Here is a 10,758-nt window from a genome sequence, read left to right as displayed (position 1 = left end):
AAGTTCAGGGTTAACTATAGGAGAAAAAATAGAATAAACTTGTTTTTGACATTTAGCTATTTTGAGAATTATGAAGCTAATTTATGGTGATTGCTTCCAGAAAGATATGGAAGTCTTGATTGTTTCAATGATTGATCTACAAGCATAATAAACATCAGTTATGGGCAAGATATATGGCTAGGTCTGATATAGTGGCAAGAAAGAAAGCAGCATTTTTTGAGTGCCTTCTATATGCCCAACGCATTATTACAATTGAATCCTCACAAAATCTTTTCAGGGAGATAGGATTGTCAGTAGTCTGTGGAGATGTAAAAACATGCAAAATGGATATGAGTTACAAAAAAAAAAAAATCAACTGCTATGCTGGCTGACTGCATACATCATAAAAACTCCTATGGGCCAGCTGGACCTCAGGCAAAGGGTCTGTTGTGGGTGTGGAGGGGATACTGCTATGGTCTATATGCAGGTACTGGCTCCCAAAGGGGCCTGTGACTACTTGTGCCCTAAGTAATCCAGTCTTAATCTGAAAGCAATGAAATGTCATTAAAAGTTTTAAAACTGGGAATGCAGCTGTACTTTTTTAAAACTCTAGGGGATCAGTCTAGCAGCAGCTTGCAGGATGCGTTAGAATGGTGTAAGATAGGAGGCAGAAAAAAGCAGCTAGGAAGCAGCAGCAGGAATCTAGGCAGGAACTGATGGAAGATGGTGAGAGAGCTGTGGAGATTAAGAGCAGGGGCACCATTCAAGAGCTGGAAAAGTGACAGAACCAGCAGGATAAAGTGATAATTGGAGACAAGGTGCTGGAGGAAGGGAGGGGAGTTGGTTGGCTTTGAGTTTGAGTTTTCGCTTCAGAATGGATGACTGTCAAGCACACACACAAGGCCAGATAAGGGTGAGGACAGGACCCACCTGGAATGGGCAGTGAAAACGCATCTAGGCACTCACAGACTGGATGATTTATCACCTACATAGTGAGAGGAAATCCAAGCAAAGTTGCCAGCCCCCCATCATCCTTGTTTTACACATCATAAAGGACACCAAAACAATTGGGAAGACCTGACTGCAATCCAGGTTATGGGATGCCCGGCGTAGTCAGCGATATAATCTCTTTCAAAAGTCATGTCTATCCAGAATCTGAAAATGTGACCTTACTTGGAAGTGGGATTTTTGTTGATGTAATTAGCAAAGAGGACCTTGAAGTGGTATTATTACAGATTTCAGGCAGACCCTAATTCTAATGATCAGTGTCCTTATAAAAAGAGAAAGCCTGGGTGACGTGGCTCACGCCTATAATTCTAGAACTTTTGGAGGCCAAGGCAGGCAGATCACTTGAGGTCAGGAGTCTGAGACCAACGTGGCCAGCATGGTAAAATACCGTCTCTACTAAAAATACAAAAATTAGCCGGGTGTAGTGGCTCGCACCTGTAGTCCCAGCTACTGGGAGACCGAGAGAGGAGATCCCTTGAACCCAGGAGGCAGAGGTGACAGTGAGCCAAGGTCACACCACTGCATTCCAGCCTGGGTGACAGAGCAAGACTCCATCTCAAAAGAAAAAAAAAGGAAATAAAGACAGAGAGAGAGGCCACGTGAAGAGAGAGACATACTAGAGTGATGTTTGCACCAGCCAAAAAATACCAGACCCAACAGAAGCTGGAAGAGGCAAGAGAGAACCTCCTCAAGAGCCTTCAGAGTGATGGTAGCCATGACAACTAATTCTAGGCAAATTATGCTAATTTTCCTTAGGGTTGGTAAATTTCATATCAGCTACCAATGTCATGCAATTAACCCAAATTAATAAAACCTGGAGTAAAGTGTGTTAAAGATTCTTACTTCAGTAAAGCTAAGCTTTAGCTCAACTGTAAAAAGCTGCAACTAAAATAAAAATAAGCTATTGAGTGAATTTAATACTCTAAGAAACAATACTGAGACCAAAACTAGTGACTACATACTCACTATGCTGATCCATAGGCTAGGTAATGTTAGGGCAAGGTATAGCTTATGAATGGAATGAAATGGGCTACATTAAATTCCATCCATTAACTTTAGGATTGGCCTCCACAACTTTAAAAGAATAAATGTATCTTGTCAAGCCACCAAATTTATAGTAATTTGTTCAGCAGAACTAGGAAGATGTGCACCCCATTTCTAAGGGGACAATTCTGAGCTGTGGCTAACTCTGTTCTACCCTATACTTTGCAAAGACCCGGGAAGAGATGAGAAAGGTTCATGGTAGCCTCTTGGGGAGAGAGGGAGGGGACTGGCGATGACCTCGTGGCTTCCTTACAAGCCTCCTGCCTCCTCCTGGCCTGGGGGACCACATGGTGTTCCTCAGTATTAGATTCATTGCAATTCAAGCTGTTGCCCATGTGAGTTTGTGCAAGGTTTCCAAGGCCCTGTTGCAGAGCCATTCTCCTGAGAGTGACCTGTTCTGGAGCTGGAATCACTACAAGAGTCATGGCCTGGTACTTAGTAATAGAAGAGTCTCACCTCACTTCTGAGATGGCCTTGGAATTCTCTAACCTAAAGTCACAATCACAGTCTCTGATGCTGAGAATGCCTGAATCATAGGTGCTGGGTCACATACACCCACTCAAGTCTCTTCAGCTGACAAGAACCTGATTTAATGCATAGGGCTGATAACTGAACACATTCCCAATGCCTCTGCCACCTTGCCTATGGACACAGTCTACCTGTGGGCTAGGTGCACTTTCATCACCATCAATATTGCTTGAACTAATCCCCTGCTGAGGACTTCTTTGAGGACTCCACCACCCCACAGTGACTGGGGAGGTGCCAGCTCCGCCTCCCAGCCCCTGACCAGGTGGGGCTCTGATTTTTTACCTCTCCCCATCCCTGCCCTCTCCCTGCTGCAGGTGGGGCTCTGATCCCTTTCTTCTTCCACCCCAGGTGGTACTGATCCCTTCCCTCTCCTGCTCAGGTGGGGCTCTGATCCCTTTCTCCTCCCTGCACCAGGTGGGGCTCTGAACCCTTCCCTCTCCCCTCCCAAGCTAGAGCTCGGATCCCTTTTTATCTCCATCCCCCAAGCGGGGCTCTGATCTCTTCCTCCTCCTGTTAAATGAGGCTTCGATGCCTTCCTGCTCAGTGTATCAGTGAGGTTTACTCTCATATTGGTCAGATTCTTCCAGTGCCTGATGGCCTTTGATGTCTTCAAATTGCATGGCTTCATATTGGAGTCATTCCTCATCTCCTTCATTTCCCTGGCTGCCCATGGATTAAAATACCATGGTACTGGTAACCTCTGAACCTTGCTGGTAGTTACTGCCTTTGGTTCCTGTGTTAGGCTGTCTAGTTGCCTTTACCAGCCTGAGGCTTAGAGACAAGCTCCTATCATCGAAGGCCACTTCAAATCCAGAGGCTTCACTGTCCTGGCCATCCCCTCATTTCCATGGACATATTTTTTGAAGTCTGTGGTATAATGAACTGACCAGATGAACTTGAGGCCACAGTGTCCAGATTTGACTTCTGTGTTTGCTGCCCACTAGCTCTGTCTTCTGATATAAATTATTGAATGTCTGGGCCATGGTTTATATACCGGGATAATGTAAGTTTAATGATCTATAACATTGTCTGCCACATAGTGGCACATAGTGGCACATAGGAATGTTGGCAAGGAAGAGGATGACACTGATGATACTGACAGTGTCAATCCTGCCCATGTTTCCCTCATACCTGTAACTTTGCATTATTCTCTAGGAAGGCACTTACTAACTTGTAAGGATTAAAACTGTCTATTTTTTCTGGACCTGCACATTGCGAATTCCCTGAGGGCCACAGTCTTGTTTTATTTATCCTTACATTCTTGGCACTGGGTATAGTACCTGGTAGAGACAGCTTTAGCAAAATTATTGCCCTCACTCCCCTCTTCACCTTATTAATTCTTTAATAGGATGTGCAAATGGGCCAGATCAATGTGAAAGAAAAATGAACGCTTCAGGAATTTAAATAATTAGGTGGTATAACTATAAAATATTTCTAAACCTAAACCCTGACTTATAGATTGGATAGCAATTATATGAGCAGTTTAAAAATATAAAGCCCATATTGTACTTTTTTCTATTGCCAGAAATATATTGAGTAGAATTGTATAGTATTTTTTCCCTCTGTTTAGAGGTTATTTAACTCTATCAATCTTATTTTCAGTTTAATTATGAAACCAACATGCCAAACATACCATACACCCAAAAATGAATTTAGCCTTCGGAATATTAATTAACATTGTTTCAAAGAGACAGCCGCTGTTTATCATTGATTTAAATTAAATATTGAGAAGGAAATTAAAGAGATTTTTATTTCATTTATTCAGCAGCAACATTACAGTTTAAACAAATGAAGGCATAATTAAACAGGCTGCCATTAAATTACAATCTGTGTCTCATGTAAGCAAACATATTAAAATTGAAAATGCTTGTCATGAATATAAAACCAGCTTGCTTGAATAAGAATTACTCTGAATGTATGATGCACTTTTAAGAAATTGTTTTGTTCATTTTCCAAAAAGCACTGTGGCACTTTTGATGTGACCAGACTAACAGGTTGCATTAATTGTGAGGTATATTTGATAATAACAACTGCAAGACTACTCCTAATAGCTAATGACGTGGTAATCCCTGGTACGGACTTAACTCACACCAAGTAATTTAATTCATGAGGTGGGTATCATTACTATCTCTTCTAAAGAATGTCTTTTTTGTTTGTTTGTTTGTTTTTGTATGTTTGATTGTTTGAGAGAGGAAGAAATTAAAGTCATTAGGGAGCAGCGATGGGAGTGGGGGAGGGGACCTGCTCCCTGTAAGCCCCGATGAATGTAATGTGCAAAAGAAGCAAACAGAGTCCCCTCGAGATTTTGTGGCAGAGAATCCAATGCTGAGAGGCAGGTTACAGGGGGAGCAAGAAGGTACAGAGGCCGATCAGCAAAGTGAAGCTTCTAGAAAAAGACTAGTTCTGGGAATCACTTGGTAGACGGTGTGTACACTTAGAGAACTAGTCCAGGATATACTGATAGAATTAAATAGAATTATTTTCCAAAATTATCGTTTCCAACAGCATTTCTTTACATTAGATGAATGACCTTGAATACGTTGCTTAACTCTGAGTTTTCACTTGCTCATCTACCAAGGGAAGATGATATTTACAACCCACCCCAAAAACCATGGTGATGGTGAATAGCACTTGATAATAAATGGTGTCTCCTATCTACTAGGGGCTCCAAGAGGACACATATTAAATGCTTAAAAATTTAGACTGAAATTTAAAACAGCTTGTAAGAGAGACGTGCCTTCTCAACGGTGAATCAAAGAGTGGCTCTGAGTGGACAGCATGGGGTCTCAGGAAATTGATTGTCAGTTACCTACCCCGGTCTTTTTTCCTAATCCTACACCTTGATATCTGGTGGGCATGTTTTACATTCAGAATAGCCCGGAATAACTTACCATCCTTTTAAGATTGCACGATCCAGGAATGCTGAGCAGGGTAAAAAACACACAAAGCAGTAAAAATAAATAAAATAAATAACTAAATAAATAAGGAGGTAGCTTACCCACAGCCATCCTAGTAATCGCCAGATGGTGATTGCGGACAATGGATGTGACGTAAAATGCAATGATCTGACCAAGCAAAATTGAACTCGGAGAAAATACATTTAAACAGTGTAATTTAATGGTGAGGACGCATCTTGGGAAGGGAAATGAACCTTTTTCCCAGATGGGTCTTCTAAATTGACACATAAAAATTAAACTTTTATAACTGGCATCAGGCTGGGTGCTGATTTGGGATCCAGAGTTCCCCTGCTTCTTCAGTAGGGCAACTGTAGGCTTCATGACAAGTCAAGGTAAATGGCATTCAGCAACTGCTGCTCCACATTTAGCCCCAATGAAGTTCTCTTCTCTATAAATGAAATAATGCTTTCTTTTTAAAGGTTTTTCCTTTTCAAAGCAGTCTCAGCTATCTCCACTTGCTAATAATACATGTATTCATGCCACATATCTTTCTCAGGCTGCAAACAGTCCCACTGAGGCTTTCTTGAGTGCTGGGAAGGCAGCAGGGGCAAGACAGCTACCCCTGTCAGAGTTCACCATTCACCCTTTCAGAGGCTCCAATGTACATGTCAAATAGGTTTTCTCTTCAGATATTATTGGTTATGCCTTGTGTCAATTTTTAAATGACTTTATTGAGGTAAGAGTGCCATACAAAAGCTGTACCTATTTAATGCAGAGCCTGATGAGTTTGGGGATAAGTACACACCCATGAGACTATCACCACAATCATTGTCGTGAATTATCCATCACCTCTGGAAGTTTACCACCTTCTCTTAATTTTATTTTTGTGAGTGATATAATAATATAAGATTTACCTTCTTAGCAAAGTTTTAAGTGTACTCTACAGTTGATACAGTTTTGCTGTGTCTCCACCCAAATCTCATCCTGGATTCCCACGTGTGGGAGGGACCAGTTGGAGGTAATTGAATTATGGGGGCAAGTTTTTCTTGTGCTGTTCTCATGAGAGTTAGTAAGTCTCACAAGGTCTGACGGTTTTCAAAAGAGGAGTTCACCTGTGCAATCTCTCTCTCTCTCTGTCATCCATGTAAGATGGGACTTGCTCCTCCTTGCCTTCTGCTGTGAATGTGAAGTTTCCCCCGCAACAGTGGTCTCAAATGGAGATGAGGAATTTGATGGGAGCTGGAGCAAAGATGACTCTTGTTATGCTTTAGCAAAGAGACTGGTGGCATTTTTCCCTGCAAATTTGAACTTGAGAGAGATGATTTAGGGTATCTGTTGAAAGAAATTTCTAAACAAGAAAGTATTCAAGAGGTGATTTGGGTGCTATTAAAGGCATTCAGTTTTATAAGGGAAGCAGAGCATAAAAGCTCAGAAAATTTGCAGCCTGACAATGCAATAGAAAAGAAAATCCCATTTCCTGATGAGAAATTCAAGCCTGCTGTAGAAATTTGCATAAGTAATGAAGGGTAAAATGTTTATCCCTAAGATAATGGTGAAAATGTCTCCAGGGCATGTCAGAAGTCTTCATGGTAGCCCCTCCCATCACAGACTCAGAAGCCTAGGAGGAAAACATGGTTTTATGGGCAAGGCCCAGTGTCCCTGTGCTGTGTACAGCCTAGAAACTTGATGCCCTAAGTCCCAGCCACTCCTGCTGTGACTAAAAGGAGCCAATGTGGAGCTCAGGCCATGGCTTCAGTTGGTGTAAGCCTCAAGGCTTGGAAGCTTCCACATGGTGGTTAGCCTGTGGTTGCACAGAAGTCATGAATTGAGATTTGAGAACCTTCGCCTAGATTTCAGAAGATGTATGGAAATGCCTGGATGCCCAGGCAGAAGTTTGCTGCAAGGGTGGGGCTCTCCGGTAGAACCTCTGCTAGGCCAGTGCAGAAGGAAATTGTGGGATGGGAGCCCCCACACAGAGTCCCTTCTGGGGCATTGCCTAGTGGAGCTGTGATAAGAGGGCCACCATCCTCCAGAATCCAGAAAGGTAAGGCGATTCCAGGCAAGGCAAGCCAAGTCAATTTCAGGCAATGCGATTCCAGGCAAGGCAAGGCAAGACGATTCCAGGCAAGACGATTCCAGGCAAGGCAAAGCAAGTTGATTCCAGGCAAGGCAAGGCAAGTCGATTCCAGGCAAGGCAAGGCAAGGCAGTTCCAGGCAAGGGAAGGCAAGGCAAGGCGATTCCAGGCAAGGCAGGGCGGGGCGCGGCGGGGCGAGGCGAGGCGATTCCAGGCAAGGCAAGGCGATTCCAGGGAAAGCAAGTCAAGTCGATCCCAGGAAATTCAATTTCAAGCAAGGCAAGGCAAGTCGATTCCAGAAAAGTCAATTTCAGGCAAGGCCAGGCAAGTCAATTCCAGACAAGGCGATTGAAGGACAGGAAAGGTGATTCCAGACAAGGCAATTCCAGGCAAGGCAAGACAAGTCAATTCCAGACAAGTCGATTCCAGGCAAGGCAAGGCAAGTCGATTTCAGAAAATTAGATTACAGGCAAGGCAAGGCAAGTCGATTACAGGCAAGGTAAGTTGATTCTAGGCAAGTCGATTCCATTCAAGGCAAGGCAAGAAAATTCCAGAAAAGTTGACTCCAGGGAAGTCGATTCCAGGCAAGGCAAAGCAAGTTGATTCAAAGCAAGGCAATTCCAGGGAAGGCAAGGCAAGTCAATTCCAGAAAAATTGATTTCAGGCAAGGCAAGGCAAGTTGATTCCAGAAAAGTCGATTCAAGGCAAGGCAAGACTACTCTATTCCAGAAAAGGCGATTCCAGGCAAGGCAAGGCAAGTCGATTCCAGGCAAGTCAATTCCAGGCAATGCAAGGCAAGTTGATTTCAGGCAAGGCAAGGCAAGTTGATTTCAGGCAAGGCAAGGCAAGACAAAGCAAGGCAAGGCAAGGCAAGGCAAGGCAAGGCGATTTTGGATAACACAAGCCAAGTCGATTTCTGGCAAGGTGATTCCAGGCAAGGCAAAGAAAGATGATTCCAGGCAAGGCAAAGAAAGATGATTCCAGGCAAGGCAAGGCTCATCCAATCCAGGAAAGGCAAGGCACGTCGATTTCAGGCAAGGCAAGGCATGTCGATCCCAGAAAAGTCGATTCAAGGCAAGGCAAGACAAGGCGATTCCAGACAAGGTGATTCCAGGCAAGGCAAGGTAAGTCAATTCCAGGAAACTCAATTCCAGGCAAGGCAAGGTAAGTTAATTCCAGGCAAGTTGGTTCCAGGCAAGGCAAGGTAAGTTAATTCCAGGCAAGTTGGTTCCAGGCAAGGCAATGCAAGTCGATTCCAGAAAAACTGATTTCAGGCAAGGCAATGCAAGTCGATTTCAGGCAAGGCAAGACAAGTTGATTTCAGGCAAGGCAAGGCAAGACAAGGTAAGGCAAGCCAAGTCTATTCGAGGCAAGGCGATTCCAGGCAAGGCAAGGCAAGATGACTCCACGCAAGGCAAGGCACGTCAAATCCGGGAAAGACAAGGCACGTCGATTCTGGGCAAGGCAAGGCACGTTGATTCCAGGCAAGGCAAGACAAGTCGATTTCAGGCAAGGCAAGGCAAGACAAGACAAGGCAAGGCAAGGCAAGGCAATTCCGGGCAAGGTGAGCCAAGTCAATTCCAGGCAATGCAAGGCAAGACGATTCCAGGCAAGGCATGCAAGTCGATTCCAGGAAAGGCAAGACACGTCGATTTCAGGCAAGGCGATTCCAGGCAAGTCGACTCCGGGCAAGGCAAGGTAAGTTTATTCCAGGCACAACGATTCCAGGCAAGGCAATGCAAGTCGATTCCAGAAAAATCGATTTCAGGCAAGGCAAGGCAAGTCGATTCCAGAAAAGTCGATTCCAGGAAAGGCAAGGCACATCAATTCCAGGCAAGGCAAGGCAAGGTGATTCTGGGCAAGGCAAGCCAAGTCGATTCCGGGCAAGGCGATTCCAGGCAAGGCAAGGCAAGATGATTCCAGGCAATGCAACGCACGGCGAATCCAGGAAAGGCAAGGCACGTCAATTTCATGCAAGGCATGGCATGTCGATTCCAGAAAAGTCAATTCAAGACAAGGGACGATAAGTCGATTGCAGACAAGGAGATTCCAGGCGAGGCAAGGTAAGTTGATACCAGGCAAGTCGATTCCAGGCAAGGCAATGCAAGTCAAATCCAGAAAAATCTATTTCAGGCAAGGCAAGGCATGTCGATTCCAGAAAAGTCAGTTCCAGGCAAGTCAATTCCAGGCAAGACAAGGCAAGTCGATTCCAGGCAAGTCGATTCTAGGAAAGGCAAGGCAAGTTGATTCCAGAAAAATCGATTTCAGGCAAGGCAAGACATGTCGATTCTAGAAAAGTTGATCCCAGAATAGCAAGCCAAGTCGGTTCCAGGCAAGTGAATTCCAGGCAAGACAAGGCAAGTCGATTTCAGGTAAGTCGATTGTGGGCAAGGCGAGGCTAGTCGATTTCAGAAAAGCCGATTTCAGGCAAGGCAAGGCAAGTCAATTCCAGGCCAGTCGATTCTAGGCGAGGCAAGTCGATTCCAGAAAAGTCAATTTGAGGCAAGGCAAGGCAAGGCAAATCGATTCCAGAAAATTCGATTCCAGGCAAGGCATGACAGGTGGATTCCAGACAAGGCGATTCCAGGCAAGGCAATGCAAGTCAATTCCAGGAAAATCGATTTCAGACAAGTGAATTCCAGACAAGACAAGGCAGGTCGATTCCAGGCAAGTCGATTCTAGGCAAGTCAAGGCAAGTCGATTCCAGGCAAGTCGATTCTAGGCAAGTCAAGGCAAGTCAATTCCAGAAAACTCAATTCAAGACAAGGCAAGGCAAGGCAAGTCGATTCCCGACAAGGCGATTCCAGGCAAGTCAAGGCAAGTCAATTCCAGAAAAGACGATTCAAGGCAAGGCAAGACAAGCCGATTCCAGACAAGGCGATTCCAGGCAAGGCAAGGCAAGGCGATTCCAGGCAACTCAATTCCAGGCGAGGCAAGGTAAGTTGATTCCAGGCAAGTCGATTCCAGGCAAGACAATGCAAGTCGATTCCAGAAAAATTGATTTTAGGCAAGACAATGCAAGTTGATTTCAGGCAAGGCAACGCAAGTTGATTTTAGGCAAGGCAAGACAAGGCAAGGCAAGCCAAGTCTATTCCAGGTCAGGCAATTCCAGGCAAGGCAAGGCAAGATGACTCCACGCAAGGCAAGGCACATCGAATCCGGGAAAGGCAAGGCACATCAATTCCGGGTAAGGCAAGGCACATCGATTCCAGACAAGGCAAGACAAG

General features: G+C 44.5%; 1 long non-coding RNA gene across 1 annotated transcript in view; it reads left to right on the top strand.

Annotated features, from left to right (window-relative positions):
• The window catches only part of LOC108291575, a 10,562-nt gene extending 9,038 nt beyond the window's left edge, over positions 1–1,524 (top strand). The window contains exon 2 of the long non-coding RNA XR_001819954.2: positions 1,476–1,524. This is a non-coding gene — a long non-coding RNA (uncharacterized LOC108291575). The remainder of the gene's footprint in view (positions 1–1,475) is intronic.
• The last annotated feature ends 9,234 nt before the right edge of the window (positions 1,525–10,758 follow it).

This window comes from Cebus imitator, unplaced genomic scaffold (assembly GCF_001604975.1).
Source record: "Cebus imitator isolate Cc_AM_T3 unplaced genomic scaffold, Cebus_imitator-1.0 Scaffold459, whole genome shotgun sequence".
NCBI classification, from domain to species: domain Eukaryota; kingdom Metazoa; phylum Chordata; class Mammalia; order Primates; family Cebidae; genus Cebus; species Cebus imitator.
The sequence above is the reverse complement of the archived record's forward strand: the minus strand, read 5'-3'. Positions and strand labels throughout refer to the sequence as shown.